Source organism: Nyctibius grandis, chromosome 1, assembly GCF_013368605.1.
Source record: "Nyctibius grandis isolate bNycGra1 chromosome 1, bNycGra1.pri, whole genome shotgun sequence".
NCBI lineage: Eukaryota > Metazoa > Chordata > Aves > Nyctibiiformes > Nyctibiidae > Nyctibius > Nyctibius grandis.
The window spans coordinates 121,150,535-121,165,043 of NC_090658.1; positions in this window are offsets into that span (position 1 = coordinate 121,150,535).

Genomic DNA, 14,509 nt, shown 5'->3' on the forward strand with positions numbered 1-14,509 from the left:
TTTGGTTTTCTCTGAATGCAAGAATGTAGGTTTTGACATACTGCATCATACTATGAGTCAAAACATGCCTGACAGTTTCTGAGAAGCCGTGAACAATAAATAGCAAATTCTGAAAGATGGACAGGTTATGAACAATGGATAAGCTCAAAGGTTTTTCCTAAAAACTAGACACATTTCTATAAACTGTTTCACTTGTGAATAACATATTAACTTCACAGAAATAAAGATCACTTCTTGAAACAGAACCTTGACAAAAAAAAAAGACAAAGCTTGCCAGATATTTCATTCATAATTTATAATTTTGAGGGTTTTTCTCATATCTTTTTTTTTAATATTTCACATTAACAAGGTCATATGTTTTTTGAAAATGGAAAAAATAAGCTTTTGAGAATCAAAAATGTTTACAATCTGTACTAAAACATGAGATTGATACAGAAGTTAAGAAAGTCTGTTTTGCTTGTATTGGTCCCTTGTGCTGCTGTGATATCAGGAGTAAGTACTTTTAATGTGTGGAGTAAAGAGTATGTATCACCTAGTTAAGGAACATGTAAAGTAAGTAATCAGAAAGAAGCAACCTTCTTCCTAAAATATTATCACCTCTGTGAGAGAAACAGGACAGATATGCCCTGAAATTCTTTTATAGAAAGAATAACTGAACTGTTTTTATAAACATTGGATCAGACCTGATCTTAAGAAAAGCTATTTTTATGTTGCTTGCATTGTCTCATGTTTCCTACCAGTAGCAATATTATCTGTACCGATGAAGATCTGATCTAAGTGATAATTGATTTATATCAACTGGGATTTCTCAATTACCAGAGATGCCTTGTTCAGAAAGAGGAAGTAGACACTAGCTTTGCCGTAATAACATGTTCCAGGTTATGAAGAAATGTGCATCCTCGTGTCTGTGGAGTTTCACATTCATATTTCACATGTGATCCCTTGACTAAAATTTCCCATATAGAATCACAACCTCACAGTAATTTATAAATCATGCTGGTGAAATAAGAGATGCCATGGTAATGTGATGTTTGCAAGAGGTTGCACAGCAATACATGAATTGGTTTACAATATTCTGGAGAAAGATAAGGCTTCTGTAGAAAATAAAAGTCTGGAAAATCAAAAAGTAAATGAAGAATGGTCACAGAAACTGTTTGTCAGCGTGACTGATTTTGGGGCAACACTGTAGCTTAGTCTTTTCTGTGGTTGCTTTGCATTTGCTCTTAAACTGCTATGCAACATCACTGTGACTGTGTTGTCCGATTAGAAAATGTTTAAGCTTTGGGACTAGGTGTGGCTACTAGAAGTGAAAACTTTTATGATCTTCTGCAGGACATACACTGTAATATTCCCCAAATTAATTCCCGTTTCTATCCTAGTAAGCACAATTGACCTAGAGTAGAGAAAAATGTCAACTTAAAATCTTCTTTTGATGAAGAATCTAAACAACTTCTAAATTTCCAGCCAATTACCTGAAAGTATGTTAAAACAAATGTACTAATTAGTCACATCATCCTGTAGACGTAACACTGAAACTACACACCTGCCTTCCTTTGAGTATCATGAAACTTGAAAGGTACAGAGAAAATCGACATATTCAGACTATTCAGAACCTGAGCTGCTGAGAAGTACCCTGTATCTCTTTATTTTTCTTTTTTTTTTTCCTATACCCTGCAAAGTAGCCACCACCTGATGAATGTCAATGATGAGAGAGCCTTTAAAAAGTCTGTCTCCTGCTTTGAATGCATTCAGTGTTGTGGGTGAAAAGCCAAAATTAACTGAAGATATCTGTGAACTACTTAAAAGTTCACAATCAGTGCTGGTCTCACAGATAACTTGGGACTTCTAGAAGCATCACACTTTTATATTAGACATTCAACTTCTGAAATGTTTTAAAAAGTAACAGAACGGAAAAGGGAGCTATAAGAAGTACTGATGATTTAAAATGCTTCCATAAATTTACCTTCTGAGACATCAAACATGTAAAGAACCTTTTACTTGCACTGAATAATTGGTACAGACCATAAATGTAGTGGATTTCTAAAGTAAAGGAGTCTGAAATTAGTTTTCAGGTAGTATTTGCAGGCAAACATCCTGTAGCACTATCTCAGGTACATCTTCAGACATTTTATTAACAGGAGAACTGCTGTCCAAGACTCAGATTCTTTCTCCAACAGCTCATGTAAACTGTAAGCTCCACTTTTGTAAACTCAGAAAATGAGCATGATCAGAAAGGAGGAGGAAGGGTATATAATGTTCCCTCTGAGGCAATACGGCACATAAGTATTAAATTCTCATCAGACAGTTGATGAATTTTAAAAGCTTTCTGTTTTTCTAGGACATGTGTCTTTCCTGGCTGGTATTCTCAGCAGGAATGGTACATGTTGCTTCTGGGAATGGCACCACAGCTGGCCTTGCTCTAACAGTTTCCTACTTCCGTTGAAATGAGTTTGCCTTTTTGTTCATATTTAATAAAACTTGTTTTTCCCCTCTCCCTCTTGAGTTCTTTTTCTTCTGTGTTATTTTTTCTAATCTGTCTCCAAATCTTGCTTGACTGCTTTCATATCTTTCAACCCTTATTTCTCTCATTTAGTAATTTGTGTTGCTCTGCAGGTTAGCTTTTCTCTCTCTGTCATTCATTATATCAAATCCTCCTCTTCATTTCTGATAACCTTGATATATCAATCATCTGCTTCCTCCAGTTTCCCCAGCTGTTCTAACAATGCCACCTGTAATGTTTCCTAATACTGCTCATTGTCATACTTAGGACCTCATTTTTTCCAACAGCCTGGAAATCTTGTGTTTTCTATTTGTCTCTGATCTGAGTGTTATTTAACTTGTCACTGCAACAAGAGTAAGACTTTTGTCTGCAAAAGTTGCTTGGCTTTAGATAATCTCGTTTGATGTTTCTCAGTTACAAGATTTTTAATGGTTATTGCTGTGATATCACTGGTTTCATGTTTGGCAAAACACAGAGCTTTTTAAATTAAAAGGAGCTGTACAAACAAACTTAGCCTTTTCACTTCTACCTCAAGACTACATATATCTTTTGCATTATGCTATCTAGTTCCTATTTATTAAGTGTGCTGAATTGAATGGGTACACTGACTTTTAAAATATTTTAAAATATTATACTAATATGATTTAATTCCATCTTGCAAGAGGTGCAAGTATATCATGCAATGGTTTGATTCTTGCCTTTTTTTTTTTGATCTTTATATTCACATAAAGCATTGTCAGTAGAGTTTTCCCCTTACGTGTGGTCTATACATAAATAATTTTATTTTTACAACTTCCTCTTTCATCACCAACGTGTAATTTTGTTAACAAGTCACATATCCTTGTAAACTGTGAAAGGCAGGAGAGAAAGTTCAGTAGTTTTCTCATTGGCACTGCTATGAGTCACATGTTTCTTATATGGTGTTGGAATTTCTCTAAACAGGAGATTCAGAGTATGAATCGGAAGAGGCAGCTATCATGATTTTATATTTTCCAAGAATCATGTGGCAATGGAACAATGGGAAGGTGAATAGCATCATGCCTTGAAATTGTGACCCACAACTGTCATTGACAATGGCACCATGATGAGATGATGTTATCTTTTGTAATAGGGCACAGGTCAAGGCACCACATGATTGTGACAAAAAGGTATATTTCTCAACAAACCAATTCAACACTGGGAGGGGGGTATGTATACACAGAGATAGATATATGTATACACATATACTTCTTTTTTCTTGTTTCTGTCATTTCTTCTTATCAGGTTATAGTTTGTCATGTGGCAAAAGACTTTTCTATCAAGCATGCTTTCCCTGGAAATGTTAGCTTCTTGTTTTGTTTCTTATCGAGATGTGATGGTATGCAGTTCACTTTTTTTTATGTCAATGAAGATTTGAGTGGGGCCCCTTTCTGTACACATTTTATGCTGAATATTCTTACAGTAGCACTCTATCATTTGTGTAATTTGCAATAAAACTGTAGAAGAAAAGGACGCTTAAGAACTCTCAGGTGACTCCATGGATATTTGCTTTAGTGACTTAAAAAAAACCCAACAAGGAAGTCTTTTGGATGTTCACCTATTAATGCAAAAGTATTTTCTGGAGATATTTTTATGACCTTTAGGGTTGTCATGCCTGAAAGGAATTCAGAATAGAGCTCTTTTTTTCCAGATTTTTCAAGCTTTTTCCTAATCCCTCCTTCCCTGGAAGGGCACAATTCTAACAAGAGTTCTTTTTCTTTCCTATAGATCAGCGTAAGCTACTCCTTTCCATCAACAGGACAGATTTTGCTTTACTTCAGGTATATTTGGCAGAGACAGCCCTTTCAGTACTGGACTTCATTTACTTATAAAATGTGGAGTCATTCCATCTGAGATGCAAGATTCTGTAAATTTCATGAATTATCATAATTTTGCATTAAACTTTGGGATCTCTGAAGGTTTTCTGAAAGCCATACTCATTGCAAGTCTTCTCTTTCCCTTAATTAGGAGTAATGATTTGTTTTCCCTAGATCATGTACTATACTTACTAGAAGAGAAGCATCTCTTTGTCTCAGCCTTTCACCCTGAAGTTGCCTGTTTTAGGTGGAATTAACTCTGAATGAAGTCAGAAATGGCATGATTCTGCTGCCTAGGTTTTGGGGCATACATGTAGAATAAAAGAAGTGTGTGAGGAAAATTTTTAAAAGTGCTCCTAATCAAGTGGGGAAGATATTTGAATCTAGGCTGTCATAGATGAGGTGCTGTGATCCTCTCATCATCAGTGTTTGGGTACACTCTCTACAATCCCTCTTGTAAAAGACATTTGAATTACTTTAGGAAACCAGTGGATTAACTGTTTAAAGATTTTTTTATGTTTTTCATTCTGTCCAGACTAGTCACTGACTTCGACTCAGCTAACGAACTGGTTGCTGAAGTTTCTGATGAACCAGAACAACTTTTGCTGCATGTAGAATACTCACAAACACACGCAAAATTGGTCAATATTTCATCCTCCATGCATAGATCAAGAAACCGGGAGCAAGAGGAGATGGGAGAGTATTTGACCCTGTCATTTGCAGCACCTTCTGCCCAACTGCAGCATAGGCCTTGTCCAGAACAGACGATGTTTGTGTTGTTTTGTGCTTGTGATGTTGTGCCATGGGAAAGTAAGTGTAGGACAGACTTGCAGAAGGGTAAAGAAAGGAATTCATAGGAGCAGTCCTGGGGAGTACAAGGCAACATGTAGAAAATCATCCAAAGCAGTTCGCTTGACAATATCCCAATAGGCACAGGCATAATCAAATGGCCCAGCCATCTGCCTGAAAAGCTTGCGAGTGAATGGAAAGATAGGCCAGCAAGGACTTTCACGGTAAAAATTGACTTGACTGAGAAAACCCATGAACGGGAGGTTTTAAAGAGAAAAATACAAGCAACGAGCAAATGTTTTAATTTTTTAACAGAAGTGCAAGATGCTGGGAGCAGGGCAAGACTTCTAGCTGTGTGGGTGACAAGGGAAAGATCTCTTGGAGAACTTACACAGAAAGAACACATACAACTAATGCCTACGCTGAGACCTGGGAATAGGATGTGGCTCGAAGTTCAAGCCATGACAATGGTCTATAAGGTGATGCTCTAGCAGCCTGGAGGGGATGGAAACCTGAATGGTAAATGACCAAAGCAGAGCAGTTGCTAAGAAAAAAAAAGATTTGAGGAATATATTGACAGCTGGCAAACTTATCTAACTCTAGTCTGAAAAAATCAACCCTAATAAAACAAAAAAACCTGAACCATTTTTGCTAAGCTAGTCAAAATTAAGATCTAGTTTGAGAGAAACATGAGATATTTTATGCCCAAATTGTTAAAGTTCAGAAAAGCTGTAAGCAACTGGAAATAGTATTATACTGTAGAAGATTCTTGGCAACGTTACCTCCAGGCATTGCTAACTGTGTAACCTGTAATATACCATTTTGGCAGGGGCACGGACTGAGCGTACATAAAAAGGTTAAAATGATATTAAAAATAGCACAGAGAATTACAGAAAAATATGGCTGACGGATGGTATCTAACATGTACAAAAGGTTTCCACAGAGACATACGTAATGAACTATTCATATTGAAACAGCAAATACACTAGCTTTCTAATTATTTTAGCATTAGAATTGGTTTTGTGCTAGCCAAGTGAAAGGACCCTGTAATGGTACGGGGTAGGATAATAAAAGAAGAATGTTTAACCTTCCCTCCAAACTCATTTAGCCAGATCCTCTCCTAGCAAAACTCAATTGGCTCCAGAAGGGCTCCACCAGAGAGAAATTCATTCCAATTTGATTTTTTGCAATGTGAAATTCATCTCACCCATTCTTCTGTGTTTTCTTTCAATCTGAAAAATAATGACAGGTAGCAGACTACCCTTCTGGTGAGGAAGAGTCATTCCTCAGCAATCATAGATGGGTCCTAGGCTGTCAGGGAGTGTCGTATATGGAAGATTCGTCCACCTGCTGCCGTCTCTTTCCTGGCAGCAGGCTCTGGTTTTGTTCTCCATCAGCATCCTGCCCTGCTGTGCGTGAGGCTCCCTGGTAACATCTGTCATTAGCAGCGTTGTGAAACACAGCACTCGCACTGCTGAAATCTTCTGCGTTCCCGTGCCGATTGTATTGTTTTCTTTTGCCATTAAATAGCAGTCAAAATCCAATTTTTTAAATATTTCACAACTTCTGTAATTCCAGCACAACTCCAACTACCTCATGAGTATGGCAGACAACCAGCTCATATTAAATACTTCTATAAACAACCAGGGTAGTGATGCTAGCTTCCTTGGTGTGGGATGTGCTCTTATACCCAGATGCTGGCCAAAGAAATTCCAACTCCTTATAAAATAGATCGCATTTGGAGGGGAGAACAGTTTATATGCCCTACTTCTGAGACAGAATATATAATGTAGGGATTTTAACAACAAATAGTTGTGCATAAATAAAACCTTTCATCTTGTCTAAGATTCAGAACTACATAGAATTTTAATATATGAAGAACTGTCTTATCACAGATACTTGAAATTTATCTATCTGTAGTTTGAAAATATAAAATAATTATTTTCAACAATGATTTTCCATCAATAATGGAAGGATTCTGAAAAAAAAATTCCTTCTTTCTCAATTTTGGGAGCAGAAAACTTTTCAGTTCTTAGGATTTTAGTCTATCAGCAAGAAATATGGAAGTTTCAGAAAATGTGTCCATTCATTTTGAAGTTTTTGGATGGGGAAAGAGCATAATTTATTATTAGTTGTTGTTTGCACGGTGATGGGATAGAAACACTAAAAACTTACAATATAATTAACTTGTCACCCTTCTCCAAAGTAAATTAACATTAAACTGGGACATAAATAGGTAGGGGTTTTTTTATGACTATTTTCAGGATACATTATTCATTAATACAAGTTCATTTAAAGGAAGATTTTTATTATGTAGTTGTTTGTTTATATTCTTATTGCAGATCTTTGTGAAGATGTCCATAAACATTTAGATGCAACCATAGAAATGTTCAAGTTGTTTGAGACTTCATGCATACTTGGTTATGGGTAGACCCAAGACCTTTGAAAGAGTTTAGTGGAAAAACAATGAAAATGCATGCCCAGAATCCCTGGCCAAAAAACAGCAGAAAAAGCTCACATTTTGTAGATTTCATAAGTTACATATTCCCATCTTCCACATTTCTACAGTTCTAATCTTTCAGAGTCTGCTAAACACCCTCATATAAAGGGAATTATTCTGCGACAATATAAATATTTGTAAAAGTTTTACAATTTTAAAGTATATTTCCACCAGATGTCAGCAATGCACTCTCTAAACTCAAGCTGTCAGAGGCCTCAAGCTTTCCCCAATGTTGCAGAAATCATATAACACACTGCAATGTATTTAAGCAACCAGAGAAAAACAAAATGACCATCATTGCTTCTGAAAAGACTCATGACATTACTGAGCTTGTCCAGCTCATAATGTGATTCTTTACTTAGTTTCCTTTGGGAAGGAGGTTTTATTACATATTGGACCGCTAACATGCTCATTGCTTTTTTTCCTCACAATTCTGACTTACTTATTTCTGTGCATGATTTCCTCTATCAAACTATCAATAATAATGTATTTGGCTTTATTTTGTTTTATTGTGAGACTGTAGAGGAAAAAGAAATAATGAATGTATGTTGGACTCTAGTGCTGTAGTGTTTATTTACCTGAAAATTTCAGGGGAAAACAGAAGTACACTATACTATGGGGAGTCGTGGAGGCACTGAGGTCAGTAGTAGAAGTTGTTATCTTCATGGCTGCTTCTTCACCAGGAATTCAGGCATCCAGCTGTAACATCCAAACCAAATACAAAACATTGGCGGGCTCTGGTTTGGTTTCACAGGGATAACTTTGCTGTAACTTATTAACTTCAACCTCTTAAATCTCACTCAGATACAACAACAAAAAGCTGCAGAATGACCTCTGCTGAAGCAGTAATGTGTGTGTGGTGCCAAAGCAGACGTGACAGTTTTTACACTACAATGTCCCTGGCACTACACTCAGGGATTTCAGAACACCATTTTTTTTGTTTTCCAGCGGTGTCTAGAAATTGTTTCACAAATTCTTTTGAAATAGTGTTGATCTGTCAGAAGCTGAACTTTCAGATTTGGTCAAAACTGCGTAGAAAAGATTCCTGATGTCAGGGATAAAATTTCTGGTTAAAACCACAAAAAAGCAAGCCCCACTTCTGAGTGAGAAGAGAAGCCTGGGAATTCATTTAGTTCATGATAGCCTAACTCTCACTGGACTTTTAACAGTCCAGGGGAGTCTCCTGACTGCCGGACTAGAGATTAAGGTCTGGAACCATAAAAGCATTTAAGCATTGAGATCCATGAGAGTGATACACCAGATTATCTTTGCTTATTGAGCTTCGGAGGCTTTCTCTGGATGAATGGGTAATAAATATACAAAGTGAAGCAGCTATAACAAGAAAAAATAATGGAAATTCATGCAAAGACCTATAATTAGGGCTCATCCTTGGGAAATGGAGGGTGTAGGTGAATTCTCTGATCACCAAGTAAATAAGAGTGGATTTGTTCTCTCTTTTTCCACGAAAACCTCAAAAGCTGTTGCATTTGTGCCAATGTACAACTGAAAAAAATGTTAGAGGCTATGGGAAAACTGATTCCTGTCCAGTTCTAATTATAGGTCTGGCTGGTAGCACTCCATATTATTCAGGTCGTCTGATATGTGCCATTATACAATACAGTTTTCAGCTGCTTATAACTTTGCCAGAACATTAACCACTTGGACTGAAATTTTCCTTTACTTTGCCTGCCTCAGGCCGATTTTTTGGTAACTGTCAATCAAATCATTCAGGTCTTTCAGAGTGTGAGTTGGGGGAAAAAACACAAGAAGTGTAGTTTTTTAAATGTTAATAACTTCTGCTCATTGTTTTCTTTAAGTAGCATTAGCCTCCTTGTGCTCTGCACATGGGAAGTCATGAACTTCTGTTCATGTGCATCTGTGCATCTGTCCAGTGCTTGGTGACCTCTGGAGAATCAACCCACATTTTCCCAAGTGATGAGCTCTTGGAAAAAAAATAACAACAACAAAATCAGTTCACAATTCTCAGTAGCAGTATCTTTAATTTTAGCTTCTAGGGTCTCCAGAGAATCTGTACTTATCAATCATGCTTTAACATTTCAGCTTGTACTGACAGAAGGCAATCCTGCAGACAGCTAATTAGAAAGACACTGAAATATGTCAATAAAAGGTGCTTCCCCTCTCTGTTTCCTTGCCCAGCAAGAAAAACAAAACTGTTCACCTTCCCCCCTGCATCCCATCCTCATGGCTGCTTCCAGATGTGGTGCCAACATCTAAAAGTAGGAAAGCCATGTGGAGCTCATCAAAGGCAATCAGGCAGAGTGGAAGAGAGAGCCTTCAGATGTGTGATTTTGAATGAGGAGATAAAAAAACAGAATAAGGTGGTGGCAGAAGGATATGCAAAAATGAGATTAAGGATATTGGGATGAGTTGGTGGGAACTGTGGCTGGCATTGACACAGAAAACAGGCTGAAATATGATGAAGGAATTGGAAAAGGACCTGAAAGCCAGGCAGGTGGTAGGGAGAAATAAAAGATTAAAGGAAGATGTGAGAAAGCAGAGAGGAGGTGGTAGACCAGAAAACCAGCAAGCTGAGCTTGAGCCTGCAAAGATTTTACTACAGGAGAAACCTGGGTTTTGCTGGGCAAGAAAACAGAGCAGGGAAGCAGTGATCTGGTTAGATATGTTAATTCGGCAATGTGTTGTTAGTCGTCGGCCTGGTCTTGCTTGAATTGGTTTTGGAGTGAGAGATGATGCACATCCAGAGTTGATCCTTTAATGGAGTCAAGGCAGAACCAGGGCAGGCTCATGCTGTCAGTATCAGTGCAGCAGTATGGGTGTCACAGCTCAATTCTCAGAATTTCCCAGTGCTTTAATTTAAAAAAAAAAAAAGAGGAAAACAGTTACTGATCAACTGTGAGAAGAAGGCAAAAATTATTTTCCCTGGCATCATTAGAACTGAGAGTAGAGATAGGGGAAAATTTAGCTCTGGAAGAAAATGGTCAGTTGCTTTGACAAGTCCGCTCTGTGTGAAAACTCATCCCATTCACTACACGTCTTTCAATGTCTAAAAAAATGCAGAGAGCTCAGCAGAAAATACCTTCATTAATTACATAGTACTTGTCTGTGCCCAGACCAGTCCTCACACTGAATGAAGAAGCTTTGTGAGAAAAAAATAGCATTAACTATGTCATTAAGGACTTTCTCATGATGTGTACAAACATGACTGAGAGCAGGTTGGGAAAACAGTCTGAATTTGGTCTTTCACCAGGTTTTGAATGTAGTTTTCTTTAACTTGTTTGTGTTTAACACGCATTAGTGGAGAGAGATTTATTCAAACTCTTAAAAATAAACTGTATAAATTCAAGCTACTGTACCAAAGTCCAAACCCTGAGTAAGTTTTTGTTTTCTCCCTACTCAGTCAAATCTCCCTCTAACTTCAGTAGGATTAGGCTGGGTAAGGATTTAGCAAAACTCATCGACGACTTCAAGATTTGGCTCAGAGCTCAGTGAAAAATGAACTCTTTAGAAGGACTGTCATGGAACTTACATAAATTTACCAAGTCAAAGTATGGAATATTCAGTGATTCATGGCAGTGTGGTTTTTATTAGAGCTTCTCTGAAACACAGCGGGCTTGCTTAGCAAGGGTTCACGCAAACATTTTCTTTGGTTTCAAGCTGCAAAGGTTCACACACTCCAAGTTGCACTTTAAGCTTTGGGTTTGAGTCTTGGAAATGCCCTACTTTCACTCAGTTTTTGTATCCAAACCATAGTAAAATAAATCTGGCATGAATGTGAACCAAATTTGGGCTGGCTGAAGTCCACCCAAAGCTGTGAATGCAGTTTAGAGGCTTGGTGCGCTAAATGGCTTTTTGTTGTTCTTAACCGTACCACTGACATCATGTTAATATTCACTTTCCCTCTCCTAATGTCCCCAGATTGCACGGCACCTTTGTGAAACTGCAGATTATGATAAAATGAATGTCAAAGTCATGAAGAAGGCAAAAGGATACCATTACATTTGAAGGTTTGCACTAGCAACAGGTTTCAAAAGAAACATTTGAAGAGTTTCTTCAGTGGTATAACTCCATTTTACCCAGTGTCATAAAAAGTATGGTGCTGTTATACTGCATTATACAAACCATTCCTTTGCCTACAGCACCCTTGCTATGTTAGGAGTTCTCTATAAGCATATATGAAGTGATCTTTCTGATCACCCTTGAGTTCCCAGAGAAAACACCTTTCTGCTATGTGCCTGTCAGGCACCTCATATATTAAGACGATTGCTTACTAAGCTGCCCAGTGCCATTTCATCACTTCCTTTTTTCTCCTTTACATGCATTTGCTATCATATTGGTTCCTCAGTTTCTAAGAGTTCACACTCTGTCTTTTTTTATTCCATTACTATATAAGTAATTATTAAGGCTCTTTTCCCATTTCCTTTTCTGTGAATTAAAGTTTTCACCTCCCTGCTCCTACTGTTTTCCTAGTTTCTCAGATACGCTTTTCAAGCTCATCTTGCTGAATGCTAGTATTCTGCTGTGCTTTCACATCTCCACCTCTCCAAGAAAGCCGGGGAAAATTAGACTGACTTGGGGATAGTCCTGATTTGATTGGAAAGATTTTTAAACAGTTATAGACATAATGAAGCCATTCACTGACATTTGCTGGAAGAAGCACAGTACCTATATGACTTGAAGAATGAGAGAAATATAACAAATACTTGCCAACAAAGATGAGCTAGGCTGGAGAGCAATATAAGATGACTGAACTTTATAGTAGGAGGCACTGATGTTAGCTCTGTACTTTAGACATCAGGCTGCTGTTAACACTCAGTTTAAAACCAGCTGAATATACTTTCACTTTGACCCTTAATTTTGAGCATATAGACACCTACTTTAGAAAAATCCTGACGTTTTAGAAGAATTTCATGCTAAACTTACTTTAATGTCAAGGTAGTAATTAGTGCCTAATAAATTTGAAGCTATTTCTTAGATCAACAAAAGGAGAAGGTACAGAAAGGGGCCCAGGTGGTAAAATGATTTACAGAAATACTAGTTGATTAGGATGAAATTCAGCCTACCAACTTAGATGCCAGCTTGTCCTTTCTCACACTCAGGACAGAGCAGAAAGAAATGATAATTACTCTGTTTTCTATCTACCTAATCTGACTGTTCTGGCAGAGCTCAAACCACCACTGATCAGCCCTTTACCAATACAACAGTCATTACAATTGCCCCATGAGCTCCAAGCTAGTCTAGTATTTGTAGACCCATTCCTTTTTCTGAAATAAAGACTGGAGTTTTCTCTCTTTCCCCAAAAGGAGTCAGAAAAGCACCGAATCTCATGCGATGTCTTATTGCAGAAAATAACCAAGAGCTAAATTTATTTGTCCCATGCATGGTCTGATGCCGCCTCAGTTGGTTTGGCCATCCAGCTGCCATTATAGAAGGGTTTGCCTTAGGTCTCAGGTCATAATAGCCAGCTCCATAGGGACGTCTTCAATATCCCTGAGGATGTACAATGACAGTAGACACCTGTACTTAAGCCACTTCTACCCTGTAGCTATGGGTAGGATGTTTTTCCTTGCCTATTCAAAGCAGCTGGTGCTTTGAATCAGCAAGAACAATTAAGTGGAATTGCTTGCCACTTTTGGGCTGACAGGAACATTAGTAGATAAGATTTGAAGGCTGAAATATGTTTTGTCAGTGGGGACAATGATATTATGAGAAGGACTCAAGTATTAATGAACTCATGGAACAGTGACACAAATAAATAACTGTGCTGGTAAAATAAATATTTCAAAGCTAATAAAGTGCTTACAGCCAGGTTTTACTACAGGCAAGTGAAATAATTCAAGTTCTTGAAAGTATCGCCTAATTGAGCAAAAGGACATAGATATGAACCCAGCACTTCAAATTCTGGAGTCTCTGTAAAATGGCAGGGAGGATAGGCACCTAAGAATAGGCTACACAAGATTACAGAATCACAGAATCACAGCATCACAGGATGTTAGGGATTGGAAGGGACCTCGAAAGATCATCTAGTCCAATCCCCCTGCCGGAGCAGGATTACCTAGACCATATCACACAGGAACGCGTCCAGGCGGGTTTTGGATGTCTCCAGAGAAGGAGACTCCACAACCTCTCTGGGCAGCCTGTTCCAGTGTTCGGTCACCCTCACCGTAAAGAAGTTTTTCCTCATATTTATGTGGAACCTCCTGTGTTCCAGCTTGCACCCATTGCCCCTTATCCTGTTAATGGATGTCACTGAGAAGAGCCTGGCTCCATCCTCATGACACTTGCATGTGAGCAAGAAACACCAGAGAGACTGATTTGTGTAAAATACTGCCTCTTCCCTTAACAGCTTTTGTCATAAGCACTTTTGTAAAAGGCTGCCTAAGAATGCCTCATCCTTTGAGTATGGTTAAGTATAGCTGATAGAAACCACCACGGCAGCCTGCTTAGCAAAGAACAGGCTTGGGAGGAGAGAGACCTGGTCTGAAAGTTTCAAATCTTTTCTCCTTACATGGGAATAAATGAGAAGCTGGGTGAACATATAGGACCCTTCCGTTCATATTGTCACAGTCGAAAATGCCAGGCTCTGTAGAACAGAGAGATCTTGCAGGAACAACTCTGACTTTGAGTGTATCTATCTCTGATAGCAGAGCTATGTACTCCAATTCCAGAGAATATGCTGTACCTTGAGGTCTAAGTAGAAAATATTTATAATAGAATATACCAAAACCAATACTCCCCCTCAGAGGAACAACCACCCATCAGTGTATTACCAAGTTTTCCTTGTTTGTATTTTTTATTTGCCCCAAAATCCTCTGGGTTATTTAAAGTGTGATGGTACAACTTCTGCAAAAAAGGCAAAGGGTACTTCAGTATTTGTTATAGCTTGGTAGTTAGGACATTCATGGC